The sequence below is a fragment of the Mus musculus genome, chromosome 5 (assembly GCF_000001635.26).
Source record: "Mus musculus strain C57BL/6J chromosome 5, GRCm38.p6 C57BL/6J".
NCBI lineage: Eukaryota > Metazoa > Chordata > Mammalia > Rodentia > Muridae > Mus > Mus musculus.
The window spans coordinates 42496713-42509589 of record NC_000071.6 but is presented as its reverse complement, the minus strand read 5'-3'; the positions used below and the strand labels follow the sequence as shown (position 1 = coordinate 42509589).

At 39.2% G+C, this 12877-nt stretch overlaps 1 pseudogene; it reads left to right on the top strand.

Annotated features, from left to right (window-relative positions):
- Positions 9162-10725, top strand: Gm7181 (predicted gene 7181; annotated as a pseudogene).

Below are 12877 nucleotides of genomic sequence, written 5' to 3'. Positions count from 1 at the left end.
AGTTTGCATATTCATTGGAGTGATTTTACTAGGAAGTGTTCAAACAGAGCCAACTTGATTCTAGAAGGAGATGAAGAAAATGATGGGAAACGGCTTTTCCTAAGTATAGCAAACATTTGTAGAATTAATTAGTTTGCAGTTTGTAATCTGTTTTCCACTCTAGCAAAGCTGTACTGTTCCATCTGAGCTGAGAAATTGCTGGAGCTTGAATTATCTGTGAGGGTGCTGACTGTTCTGCAGACTAGCACGCAGAGGACAGGGTTGCCACGCTGAAACACAATGCATTCTGGAAACCTAGCAAATGCTATTGCAATTTGATAGTCGGAGCATCTTGTGTCTGTCCTTGTTTTGGGAGCCACTCAAGGCATATTGAGGAATAGAGCTAGGGGAAATGGGCCTTCAGAGAATGGCAGAGTTCTTCCTTCTCCCTGTATCTACTGCTGGTGCAGTCAAGGGTTTCATAGGCAGTGGGAGGCTAAAGATTAGTTTGTGGATTCCTACTTCCACAAGAGACCAAATGGCCAAACTTCTCTTGAGAGATAAATATAACTAGACCCATCTAATGTTTACTCACTCAACAGACAAAGGGTATATGCAGATAGCTTGTTTCTACTTTAAGTACCATTGGTTATTGCTGTAGTTTATGTTAGAGCATATTGCTTTGCAACTTTCTGAAATTTATACTTTTATCTAATTCTTAGCAAATTCTTCAGGGCACAGCCCTAGTGAAAGACAGAACCTGCCTCCACCTTAGAAGCCAAAAGGCCATGTGTGCACTTGGATAGCCTATCTTGACTTTTAAGATTCAGCATATTCCTAAATGCCAGATAATCAAATGCTTACAACAGAGAACAATGCAAAAGAGCAGGGGTTTAGAAAATGTGTTAGTTTAATGGCTGTGGAGGCAACACTGTCAAAATTTTTGGATGGTAGGACTGAAGATAATCAAAGAAACCACATGTGTAACAATATAATGCATAATAATGGCAATGCCTACCAAACACACATTAAGAATGATTTTTGCTAGTGTCCTGATGAATAGCCTAGATTTCTTTTGTCTTTTTCTTGTTGCCCTTTGTTTGTTTGTGTTGTCATTTTTGTTGTTTTGCTTTGCTTTATTCTGTTTTTTGTTGTTGTTGTTGTTGTTGTTGTTGTTGTTCTCTCCCTGGCTCCCCAACATTCATAACAATTTTGCCTTCCCTAAATAGTGTTTATAATAAAGCCCTCCCCTTTGTATCTGTCAAACCAAGTTTTTGTATTTCTATTAAAGTTCTGGGCTAACAAACTCCTTCTTGTTCATGGTATAAGAAATATTATTAAAATAATTATAAAAAACTATTAAGGAATTCTATTCATAAAGTAGATGAAGGGAAATGGTCTCAGTATACAAAAGCAGTTTACCTTGTCATAGGCTAAGACTGTAGTTTCTTTTGGTTTAATTTATCATATTAGATTAGTGGTTATCAACATGGTACAATTTTGTCTAAGTCTGCTTGAGTGTCACAATAAGATGCGAGTGCTAACACTGAATTCAGAGATATTGTTCGACACCCAACAATGCACAGGTTAGCTATAATGAACCAACTGACCCAATAGGTGAACCATGCCAACAATAAAAGGAGGCTTTAAATTTGTGAGGCTGAATGGAGCTTAGGATTTATTGGTTTCATGACATTCCTGTATCCTTACAAACTTTTAAACTAATAGTGGTTATAACAAAATACTTCCCATGTTTTGTTATTCTTGGCCCAATAAGCAGTTACATTGTCATTTCTCTACCAAGGATGATGCCACAATAGAGAAAACCATGCAAATTAAAGAGCAAACATGACAATTTTTTAAGAGTCTTATATAAATGGGAAGGCTACAATAGAAAACTGTATCAACTAATATATTCATAGATGGAATTTTAATAAAAATAATAAGAGGGGAGAAAGCTGGGGTTAAGTGTTTAGGAATCAGTAAAGAAAGATGAACTTCAACCCTGCAACTTCCCTGGAAGGTAGCATTTATATCAAAGCTGGATGGAGAACATTTTAAAGAGAAATTCCACTTTATCCCTTCACTTAAAACTCTTGAAATGGTTACCTCAATGAAATGGGATGTTTTACCCATTGCCCTGAACAGACTACAATTTAGCTCAAGGATTGTCCTTTAAAAGCAAATCATGGGTTCTCATCCCTGTCAGATAAGACATTGACTTTAACTATCTACTTGATGCAAACAACTGTTCAGCTGTTCTTGCCAAATGAACTTTGTATCAGGAAATCATCAGTTTCCTCCATGTCCCTCGAGTGTGGAAGACTATACTAGAATTCAAGTTCTTTTTAACTTGATATCTCCCGTTAAAAATTCTTACCAACACAGTGTCTCTGAATTGATTTTGTAACAGCTATTGGTTAAAATTATATTGTTTTTGTAGTTGGTGAATATAAGATAGAAGTTTCAGGAAATTCAATAGGCACAGGAAGTAATATGGAAAGCCCCTGAAAATCCATTACCTACTGCAAACTGCTTTCAGTTGAATTCTCGGAAGAGACTGTCTATGTTCCTAATCTGGCTTCTAACTGGTATGGAATTAACTATTTACTTTCTTCTAGAATTAACTACTAACTTCTCTTCTTTCATAAAATATATTATCAATGCTCTAAAGTTCCATTTATCGATTTACAATGGATAGGTGATAATATTAACCCAGGCCTGATGATTCTCTATATATGCAATGAACTAGGACAGGAGGTATTCACACCTTGGTTAAAAAGGCAAATAAAAATAAGCTCTTGGGATGTCTTTCCCCGGCTTATACAAATAAAAAATAAGAAATCGGTTACAGTCCAAAGCTTGTCTCTACATGAATCTGCAGTCTAGTTATTTTGTTTTTCTGTTTTATTTTTCTGAAAAAATAAAAAGTAAATACCAAACTCAGAGATGCTCACAGTCAGCTATTGGGTGGATTACAGGGCCCCCAATGGAGGAGCTAGAGAAAGTAGCCAAGGAGCTAAAGGGATCTGCAACCCTATAGGTGGAACAACAATATGAACTACCCAGTACTCCCCAGAGCTCGTGTCTCTAGTGGCATATGTATCAGAAGGTGGCCTAGTCGGCCATCAGTGGAAAGAGAGGCCCATTGGTCGTGCAAAATTTATCTGCCTCAGTACAGGGGAATGCCAGGGCCAAGAAGTGGGAGTGGGGGGGGAGCGTGGGGGGGGACTTTTTGGATAACATCGGAAATGTAAATGAAATAAATACCTAATTTAAAAAAATGGAAACGCTATTAAATGGCATAGCTGTGCTTATAGCTTCTATCCCATTCTTCACCCCAGTGTATTTTCATAAAAATCATGTTACCCCAACAGAGAAATCCATTTTCTGGTGGAAAGAAAAGTCTCTGGTAGGTTGATAACAACCCAGTGATGGCCCCATGGCCATGAACATATGGAAAACACAAATTGAACTCAGTAGACTATAAAGGTAATAGAAAGACAAACTGGGTATAAAGTTGAGAGCAGTAGGAGAATGGGGAGAAGAACAAGAAGGAGTGTGTTGCATGTGATCAAGATACACTGTATGCATACATAAAACTTTCAAAGAATTAATAAAATGGTGTATTTAAGATGCATTTCTTTCTTAAGCTATTGGACAGCAATTGAATTTCAGATGAATGTGCATATAAGTTTGTGTATTTGTTTTATAATGCTTTGAACATGGCTGGACCTCTGAAGCATGCACCTGTGATGTGAAACACTCTTGGTTGTGAAGTGAGCATGGTAATGTATCATGCTTTTCTCATAGATGACTGCTTTTTCTTCACGTGCCATAATCTGTTAGACCACCATTCTAGGCTGTTCCACTGAAACTATTCCCTTACAACATTGATTTCCATGTTATCACAGCATATCAATTCTTCTCTTTTACAGTGACTCCTAAATGCTGTTCCTGTCTTCTATTTACCTGGGTCTGCCCTCCTCTATAATGCCCCAGTCTTTTGTGATTATGGATTTTTCTTCCTATGCATCTCAATGCTTTCTTCTTGCTTCTCTGTGAGGATGGGACATGCTCCTCAGCCATCTGTAGGACCTAGATCTTGTTTGCACCCCCCACCTTAGTTCCCATAGCTTTCTCTCCCCTACCCATCTGAGACCTACTTCTCATCTACTTTCTGCTCTTCACGCTGACTTAGAACATAACAGAGTTCTACTATAACAGTGAATAAGAACATATTCCTAGCTGCAGAGTTTTATTCGCTTTATAGTTCATTTCCTATTAGGAAAGGAAGCTACTCTCCTCCTGGCTATAACACTCCACAACCAATCTCATCTTTCTGACACATCCTGCATATCTCAATTTTCCTTTTCTTAATAATACATGCTACTCAGGTCTCTGGTTACAAATACTAAAAGTCACCACCAATATATATATATATTCATAACACTAGGGCTTCTGCCTTCCATATGTTTTCCAGGATTCTTAAAGCTTCTCTTTCTCATAGAGCATGCTACTAAAACAACTTCCTATGAGTAAATCACTCCCTGCAGTTTGCATCCCCAGCCCACAGTAGAGTCATCTCTGATGAAAATAGTCTTCCTTGAGGAACCAAGTGCCACCTTTCCCTAGGTACCTGGACCTAGAATGAAATAGAAATAGTGAGCCTTTCACAGAGGGTACATATAAAATACCCTGGATATCAGATATTTATATTACAACTCATAACAGTATCAAAATTGCAGTTGTGATGTAGCAACAAAATAGTCATGGTTAGAGGTAACAATGTGAGGAACTGTATTAAAGGGTCTCAGCATTAGGAAGGTTGAGAGCCACTGGTCTAGAGAAAGAAAGAGAAGTAGGAATTAGGTACACCAGTAAAAAGTTTATAAAAATAATAGTAACGAGAAACAGAAGCATCTCCTGGGCGATGGAGTCCTTCTTTCCCATTGTTTGTAGCATCTAAAAGCTGTTTTATAATCTAAGCTCCATAAAACGTGCATGCATTCACTAATTTGTTTGCATAAATTATTGTGTATTCATGTCTTATATTTTATTGTACTGTAATATTATGTAGATATATGTATATGTAATATTTATTATATGCACGTGTATACATGTAATTCACAGAGCATCTCATTCAATAACACTATACCTCTGAATAAATATATTATGCTTCCATTTTACAGATAAAACAAGAGTCATAAGTACTATATCCCATCTATAAGACCCTACTGCTAATTACTGTGGAGCTAAATATGAATCAATTTCATTTTGGCTCTCATATAAATCTTTTTCCTATTTTTATGTCTTTAAGTCCACTCTTAGCATCTTAGCATCAGCTTCCATTCGTGTATTATTTTACCCACTCACCCATGAAACATGAATCAGTTATTACCTCTATGGCAGATAGAGCACAGGGAAATTTTTTTCATAATACTCCTTTTAAATACTCTAAAATAATTTCCATGTATCTTGCATGGATTCCTACACGTTTTGAAGCAAACATTCTTCTGATTTATTTTTCAATTTTTTTGTTTTGCAATTTGCCTAAGAAGGTAGAATTAGTGTCTCCCTTCTAAGCAGAGAAAGCATTTTTCCCTGAATAGTGTAATAAACATTCACTTTTGATGCAAGTATTGGGAGTTCTTCTTCATATCCTTAGATGTGATGTAGCCCCAGTGAAAACACAGACACTTCCTGAACAGTGGGTGGGGTAAGGAAAACTCATGTGAGCATGAAGCTCCTATTACCTGCAGGGTTGACATTGATAAAGTCTATGCCTCTGAGACAGGATTCTCATATATCTTGCAGACATATTCTTGTGACACACTAACACGCCGCCTTGCAAAAGGAAAGGACCCCCCAACACCCCCCCAAACAAACAAACAAACAAACAAAACCTTCATTTCTTCTTGACAGATGCAAATATAGATCATAATCACTACAGATTGATAATTATGAAAACAACTGGATTCAACAGTGTTACCACAAGCCTGTTAGTATTGGAGCCAATATTTGGTTTTTTTTTTTTTTTGGAGCCAATATTTGTATCTAAGACTTAATACAATATACAAAGAAGTTAATGGATATGATTAGAATTAATCAAGCAGGCAGCCCTTACTGGCCAGCCTTGGGCTATTCTCCTAAATCATGAGAATCCGAAGAGTAACTGGGATGTGTGAAATGACTAAGAGCCCAACAAGGGATATGTGAACTTCAGGTAGAGAAGAAAGATGATTTAGCAGGTTAAGAGACTCAGTCAAACAGCCCAAGGTTCAAAACTGACACTTGGTATAAAAATGAACCATTTATTCAACGTGTTTGAGCAGCAATTTTCTTACCTCTAAGGTACAAATAAGGGTCCTGTCTCACAAGAGTCTCATGACCATTAAACATGGTGACATATATGAACATTAAGCATGAAGTTTCACACCTAGAAAGTATTTACTAAATGGTAGCTATTACTACTCCTAAACAGTCCTCAATGGATATTGAACAAGTGATTGACGGATTTACCTACAGCAACATTCCTGTACCTTAACTCTCAGAGTATTTGCTATTAATATTCCTAGTTTTCAGCACTGTAACCAGGTTACTAAATACAGATTTACTCTCTGAACCATTGAAGCTTTGGGAACTTATATGGCCCCTGATGTTAACTGTGACTGACACTAAAAGTCCTTTCATGTAACCAAAATATCTCCAGGCTGCAACTGTGAGATAGCATTGAGGCTGAGACTCACATTTTGCCTTTCTACAAATGGTATGAGGAATTACAAGGCTGGAGGTTTTCCTGGTTATCCATTTGTCTTTTTCCCATCTTACAAGGGAAAACAGGATTGCTGTTGCCAAGCAACAGTGCGGTGTTGGGAGTGATAGAGCGTGTGCATTGTGGTACCTTGGGAGCGAGGGGCTTAGTTCTAGAGTTGGCCCAAGGGCACTGAAAAGGAACATGGGAGAGTGTACTATTCCTCAACAGCTGGGCAGTCGTGTCATTAATGCAAATCCCCCAATAATGAAAGAGGCTGTTGCCACAGAGAAATCCCATCACTGGCTTTCTGTGAACTGTAGAAAATCCTCAGAAGCCCCGTGCTTAGAGCTCTGGAGAGTTACGATTTGCACTTCTAGCTTCTCATCTTGATTGTGGTGTGGTTTTGGCTTAAATCAAGCAGTATTTCTTGACAAGGAGTCACCTTCAAGAGAGAATATTAAAATAAAGTTTGGAAACCCCAGCACCAAACATGCATCTGTTCTATAGAAAACCAGAATCGGCCTGATTGGTGTCAAATCATCTTGCTACAGCGACCGAAAAGACTAAGCATAGGATGAGAGAGAGCTCCGACTTTGGTGATGGTACTTGCCTGTTCATAGTATCAGAGCAGAAATGAAAGTTGTGGATGTCTCTGTCACATTAGCAATGAAATCTCCATAACAAGTTGTAGTCAAAACTCACTAATAATGAATGTGCTCCAGCTCGCATCCAGAGGTAAGCACCCCAGTTACATATCAGCTAACAACACAGGCGCTGCGCTCCATCAACATCTGTCCTCATGCATACATACCAACACACAGACACAGGCACTTCATTAAAAACAATGAAAATAAGTTCAGAACACCCCAAGTTTAAATGTCTCTACTGTAGCTAAATGTCTAAGAAATGAGTCCTTTTCTTTGTGATATCTTTCTTTCTTTCTTTCTTTTTCATTTTTGCACTTTTCCTTGTTTTAATTAAAACATGGCAGAAAGAATGGGACAACTTTAAAATTTTTCCTTTTCCAGTACTGGACTGGAGCTAGAAATAATAAGTGTAAGCCTGAGATTAATGGATCTTCCTCCTTCGCTCTTCAAAGACTACTCTGTTACTAACTGATCCCGAAGAGGAAAATAACATTTAAAAATTGAGGTATATGTGGAAAGACAACTGAAATTACGGAGTTTTATTCTGGAGATTTAATCAAGGTTCATTTTTATTCTCCCATGCACTTCCCATATTTGTTGTCTGCAACGGAATGCATTTCTTGATTATTTTTTACCAAGTTTTATGAGGTAACATTTTACTGTAATCACCAATGTTTCTGTATATAGTCTTCAGTGCATATAGCTTACTGTATATAGTTTTCAGTGGAGTTACTTATTTGTACTCTTCTTACAAACTTACTATTAAAATGTGCTATGTGAAAGTGCTATTTTCTTTTTGTCAGTGGTACCTGGATGAACTGAGGCCCACACCAGTTTCTTCCAAATGTCTCTAGTCAACACTGGACAAAATAAGTACCACAACCAGACTCCAGCTTGTTTAGAGCTGAAGAGAATATTTATGTTGTTACGTAGTCATGGCAACTGGGTTCAGGCTTCAACACTGGTTCTGCTATGGATATGATGCTCTTCTGTTTTTTTTTTTTTTCTCACATTGCTAAAGTTTTTAAAGGAAGGCAAAGTGCAATGGCTTAATTGCACAGCAATGAGCCCTATTCTCCAAAGGCACAGTGGCTGTTGTCCAGATTGACAAGGTCATGAGCTCAAAGCTCTAGATGATAATTTCTTTTTCTAATATCTTTACATAGATTTTTGAAGACAAACAAACAAACAAATAAATATAAATCTCCATAACATTTGGTGCTATGTGTGGATTATCAAAGCTAAACCCCTGTCTAAGTTCCCAATCTCACTCATTCCATCTCCTTACATGTCCTTCATACATTTAGACTTCTCCAATGTTTCTCTCTACCTTATTCCTATGAATCTTCAACCCAAAGATGGAAGAATTTTTCAACATGCACAAACATGAATTATACTCCACCACATGAATAAACAGAATCTTTTAATCTCATTAGATACACAAAAGATTCCTTGGAATAAAAACCTTGATCTCAAGTGGCAGGCAACAGGAAAAGGGAGAGCTGGGTCAGGTTGTTCACTGTAGGAGTACGCAGGTTATATACACAGAGCTTAATGGAGCAGACATGAAGTTTAGAAATATTCTTCACTGAGACTAGGAAAACATGGTCTAGAACTGACATCTTTAAAATTACTTCACTTTACTAAACTAGCATAATCTCTAATAACAACCTATAAACATTTCTCATTATATCCACAGATAAGTATATCCTTTACCTGTCATCAAGAAAAGTCTTTATAGTAATAGATACCATTATAGAAAACCACAATCACGGGGTGACAGTGACGCAAGATGGCAGCCACCACAGGCTCGGGAGTAAAAGTCCCTCGAAAGTTCCGACTGTTGGAAGAGCTGGAAGAAGGACAGAAAGGAGGAGGCGACGGCACAGTTAGCTGGGGTCTGGAGGACAACGAGGACATGACACCCTTACAAGATGGACAGGCATGATAATTGGGTCTCCATGAACAATCTATGAAAACCGAATATACAGCCTTAAGATAGAGTGTGGGCCTAAGTACCCAGAGGCACCCCCGTCTGTAAGATTCATAACAAGAGTCAATATGAGCAGTTTGAATGGAGTGGTGGATCCAAGAGCCACAGCAGTGCTGGCAAAGTGGCAGAACTCCCACAGCATCAAAGTCATCCTGCAGGAACTGCGGCTCCTGATGATGTCAGAAGAGAACATGAAGCTGCCACAGCTGCCAGAAAAACAGTGTTACAGCAGTTAGTCACCAAGGCCCAGGCCTCCCTTCCCCATCCAACCCAAGCCTTCATTTTCCACAGTAGTGTATTTTCTAGATACATCTGTAGACCTCAAAGTACCCGAGAGGAAGCTCCACTCAGCTCCACTCAGCCTTCATACTGAGACACTGTTCTGATAATAACTTCTTGTCCATTTGAAATACCTAAATTGTGCTGTATAACATCAACTATCGAGTGTAACTGCTGTCTGCCTGGTTGAACTTCTGAGATCAAGAAGGTGTTGAAATCGGTTCCCTGTGGGAGCAGTGGGCACAGCTAATGCAACTGTGAACAAACACGTCACACAATCACCTGCTGCTGGCCCTTGGCCTGGGTCTGCCTTTGCCCGCCCCGCCCAGGTAGCAGTTGTGGGACTGACTACTGCTGGGCTTGGGGCGCTTTGGCTGCACCCCTGCTTTCTTAAGTCTTAAGTGATGCCCCATCCAAGCCATGGTCCCCACTCCTCCACTCCCACCCTTGGCCAAAGCTTAGATTGTAATCCTCCTCTCCCTCTGAAATTGGCCGCGGGTAAGGAATTCAGGGCTTCCCGTGTCCCCCACCTTTAGCTCCGGACCACACTCACCTGCCACCAGCCTGGGAAGGGAGAGCCGGGTCCTCAACCCTGCTGCCACCATCAGCCCTCAAGCTTTGAGCTCAGGTCTAGAGGTAAACAGAGCAGTCACAGGGCCACTCAGACCGGCCAGTGCTCAGGGTTCTTGGTGAAAAGATGCCTAGAGAAAGGCCATGTGGAGAGTCCTCAGTGCACACGGTTCTGAGTTGGTTCCTTTTCCCATAATTGCTTTGCTTTTACACATTGAAGAGCTTTGAACAGGGCTCTCGAGTCACCCTGGCCACCCATCGGGTCTGATGTGGAGCCTAACAGCTGGAACAGGAGGCCCTGACTCTGTAGACTCAGGTTTCAGTGTTGCTTCTCAGACCTTCTGCAGTGACCGGGAGGAGCTCTGTGTCCCCATGTTTGCAGATCATCTGCAGATCCGTGGGCCTGGCCTCCTGGATCACTGCCACACTCCCCACTCTGTTCAGGAACACTAAGTGTTGAAATGTGGATGCATACCAAAATAAAGGCAATCCATTGTGTTAAAAAAAAGAAAAAAGAAAAGAAAAGAAAAGAAAAGAAAAAGAAAAAGAAAAAGGAAAAGGAAAAGAAAAAGAAAAAGAAAAAGAAAAAGAAAAAGAAAAAGAAAAAGAAAAAGAAAGAAAGAAAGAAAGAAAGAAAGAAAGAAAACCATGATCAATCAAAATTCAGAGTTTGTGAAGGTCAGTCCCAGTGGATATGCCTTCAGAACACTCTAGTACCTAAGGGAATGTTCTGAAATGGGAGAGAGCATATTGGGAAATCCAAGGAATCAGGGATATTATTAAGAGACTGTGTATCCTGGTACGGTCAGAAGCCATATGGATAATTTCTTACCAACATGTCTGTCTAAATGTGAACCAAAATAGGATGACACCAACAGACACTCTAAAGTGAATGGGGAAAAGCCCACGAGGCTTCAACTCCATCTAAAGAACTATAAACATCTGAAGAAGGTTGGAGCTGGAAGAGGTGGTTCTCCTTTGGAAAGAACATACTAACTGGTTTATAGTACTAAATGGTCATTGTGAAAGCACCCCCCCCCACACACACACACACACAACGTTGTGTAAACAGAGAAGTTGAGTGGAGGTTTACTCTATTAGCCAAATTTGTCATAAACCCTGCCTTTCTGTATCACAGTGACAACAATCTCAATACAATCATGGCTTTTACATTCTTCTACAGGTCCATTTTTACTATGTACTGAGTTTAAATTATTTTCGTGAAACAATGCAAAACTGTGATGTTCAGCCTTCCTCTTCATGCCTCATTTACAAGACATCACTCCCAGACAACCAAAAGTTCTGTTTCTTAGTTAAAGGGAGGGGTCTGGAAGACATACTAAGTTTCCATTAGAAGAAGAAGAAGGAGGAGGAGGAGGAGGAGGAGGAATAGGAAGAGAGAAGGAGGAGAAGGAGGAAGAAGAAGAGGAGGAGGAGGAAGAAGTAGGAAGAAGAGGAAGACTGAGAAGATTGACAAAGTTCTGGGTCGATGAGTAAGTATCTACCAACTATACCTCCTGTCACCATAAACTGATGCCTTTAGCCAAACCCCAGCTTCTCAACTCTAAATGCATTTTAGGTGGATGCATTTTGCTCTGACAGCTCTTCTATGTGTTAGAAGATTCCAATCAGCATCCCTTCTTCTTATATGTCACCAAGATCCTCCTTCTCCTCCTCAAATTACAAAGGCCAAAAATATCTCTTGATTTTTTTTACCTATGGCCCTTGTAATGCAAAACTATCCATGGCTGCAACACATAGACACATTTCTACCTGTTAGTATATGTTAACCAATAGCCTCTCAGCAAATATATACATTTACTATAGTTTCTAATATTTACTCACAGTCACAACATTTTTAAATTAAATGTCATTTACCAGGCTCTCTAAGAATAAACTGCCCTGATAAATACTATTTCTGAGGCAGGAAATTTAGGGTCGCTGAGTTTTAAATGTTATTTTCCAGGAAATAGTAAAAGTCAGTACAGTGGGAACCTTTATTCTAATCTCTTTCTAACTTCAAAGTTTTCTAGTAATTCAGATACATGGCTTCCCATACAGGTACAGCCCACATTCTAGGATGAGTATTGTAGGGCGTCCAGGAAATCTTTTAAGACCTAGTTCAATCAAACCGCTTTGAACAATAGAACTATCAGGATATTCAGTAACTAACCTATTTGACTATTGAGTGTTTCAAGATAATAAGAGTGGAAATCAAATCTGAGAAGCAGGTCTGTTGTGATAAGTTGGACACCCAGCCCAAGCAAGGAGGGCTATAGTTCCATGCAAAGGTTTATGCAGTTCCTTCATGGAAACATGCTATCTACTGTGTCTCCACTGCATCTCACACTTGTCTGCTCTCATACTGAGAACATCTTCAACACAGAAATATGTTTGCTTATCTTTCTTGCAGAGAAAGCACATAGGAGAATCTTAGTCACAGCCGGCTGAATTGAGTGAAAAAATGAACAAATGAATCACAGATTCATAACTGTAAAGATGCAAAAGCAGGAGTTTTAACACAGCTCCTGAGGGCTCAGGTGCAAATGGGAACCTGTCAAGTTATCTACTTATGGGGAGTGTTTTGGATTATCCAAATGGGAAGCCTGTAGATGCACAGTTCATAGATTTAAAACAACAAAGAAAGTATGG